Here is a 2,501-nt window from a genome sequence, read left to right on the forward strand (position 1 = left end):
TTCACTTGCTACTAAGCGTTGGAGGAGGTGAGATTTGGCTGCTGGCCACTTGGGGCGCTACTATATCTTGTAGGCTATTATGGCATGATGTTTGATTGATGTTTGGTGCCCCCTCCACTTCAATCTTTCGGTTGCCGTAGGTTAACCGGAACAATAGTTTTATAAAGCAATAACTTCTGGTCTCAGGTTTTTTTCACTTTCTTTATACAAATCAGACTAACTCAGGCTTTTAAAATTTCGCTCTCTAATGATAATAAGAACAAATTAACTTTTTTTTTATTTTTCAAGCTTTTGAATTTTTTTTGTTTTTCAAATTGTTTAACTGCAATATCTCTGTCGGGGCATTAATTAAATTTTGAATTTAATTATTGAATCTCCAGTTTTTTGGCTGGCCTGGCAATAAAAATATTCTAACTGGAAAAATAACATTTTTATTTTTTCTTAGAAGTATACTATTTTTTATATTTATGTAGTATTTAGTATAAAGTCGGAAATTTATATTGATGATTGATGCTATAGATTCCTTTTATGAGCTGCATTTTCAAATTATTAGCTGGTCTTTTGATGAAAATATAGTAGGTAGAATATTAGCATTTTTACTAAAATTGACAATTTTCTATAACTTGTTCGAGTTGAATCTAACATTTATAGCAAAGTTTGATCCTATAGAGATCTTGAATTTTCAAATATTTAACTGATCCCTTAATACACAGCAGTTGGAAAAGTAGGAAAAAACTTTGAAGATGGCAAAATTTTGAAAGAAATTGTTAATCGAAGCTTTTGGTTAAACTTGAGTTTATATTCATTTTTCAAACATTCCAAAGCATATTTATATATGCTTTAACAATTATTTCTTCTTCATGAAAACACTAAAGTCAAAAATTGCTTTCCTCCCATTAATGTCACATTCCTTTTATGAGCACTCACAGAATGGACTAGCGTGTCAGAGAGCATATGAATAATATTTTATCTAAAATAACGTTCTACACGTTCTTTTTTTTTTATCTTAAACTATGTGATTTAACAAAACAATTGTAGAGCTTGTTGAGCGAAACAGGTGTAGCTAATGCTATGAGACGGTACATTCAGCTAATTAGTCCAAGCAGAATGCAGTCATGGACATCATTTTCTTCAAGAACAGACCAGCAGAAACTTGGATCTGGTTCCTTAGTTCAGTACTTACCACAAATATTCTGCTAAAAAATTATTTTTTACCTATAACTGTGAAAACCCCTACTTTTGTGAAAACCCCTACTTTTGTGACGAAATAACCTTAAAATCAAGATTAAAAAATATGTTTAAGCTATAGCATAGAAAGGCAAGGTTATTTGAAGGCGAGAAAAATTGCCTTCAGAATCAAAAATTACTATATTTTCATTTTTAGGAATCAGGGAATGATTTTGGGTTAATGTCAGTAGTTAAATATATGTTGACAATAGCATTGACTCTGATGAAATATCGCTTAAGCATGTCCAAACGTATTTGAGACAATTTTCTTTAAAAATAGCTTGTGGGATTAGACCTAAATTTGGTGGGGATATTTGGAACAGTATATAAACTGTCTCATATCAAATTCCTCCCTCTTCTTTCGCTTACTTCTTCACAAACGTATTTTACTTGGCATTCCTATGCTTGGATAACTTCTCCGACGTTTTGGCCCAAAAGTGGAGGAGGGTTAAGAAATTAGTATAAAAATAGTTTACCATCAATTTTACTAAATTCACTTACGTTCACGCAAAAGTATTTTTCTTACCACGCATATATTTTAAGAAAGAGCTACAACATTTATTATTTTATACAACCCCATAACAACCCAGAATCAAAATTGAATACTAACTCTATTGTATAACCTTGTGTCCAGCCCCCAAATAACTCTGTCTCTAAATTAAATGAAGAATAGAGGCTTATCTTCTTATATCACCATCCCTTATTTATTTTAAAATCCATTAAATACAGCCCACTCCATTTATTACAATCACCAGCAATGCCAGCATTAATAACAACTAATTTAGGTAATATTCCCCAACTTTTACTCCGAAAAATACCTATAAATTGTACGGCTCAAAACATCGATAGATCAAAATAATTGAGAATAAAGATAGTTAAAGATCATTCTGAAAACCTTAGATATAACTAATTATGTATCTACCTGATTACTTAAATTTGCAACTGGTAGACTTTTTTCTGTGACCTATTAGTCTTGTTTCAAACATCCGTTTGTTGTTTCCAAACCTACTGAACTGTATTTGATGAAAATTGTTAAAGATTTTTTTTAACAATTTTTTAAAATCGAAGGAAATACATAGAAAACAATGGTTAAAAAAACATTCAGATTCACTAAATAACTTTTTCTTTATCGGGACTTTATTTGCCAAATGTACAATCAGATTTCAAGCACTTATCTCATATTTTCTGTTTAACATACGTAACTTTTTTTTTTTTTTGAAATTGATAGATTTATTTATTGATAGATATTACAATCTGCCACACAGTTGTGGGCA

The sequence above is a fragment of the Halyomorpha halys genome, unplaced genomic scaffold, assembly GCF_000696795.3.
Source record: "Halyomorpha halys isolate HHAL.00 unplaced genomic scaffold, Hhal_1.1 Scaffold29.1, whole genome shotgun sequence".
Taxonomy (NCBI): Eukaryota; Metazoa; Arthropoda; class Insecta; order Hemiptera; family Pentatomidae; genus Halyomorpha; species Halyomorpha halys.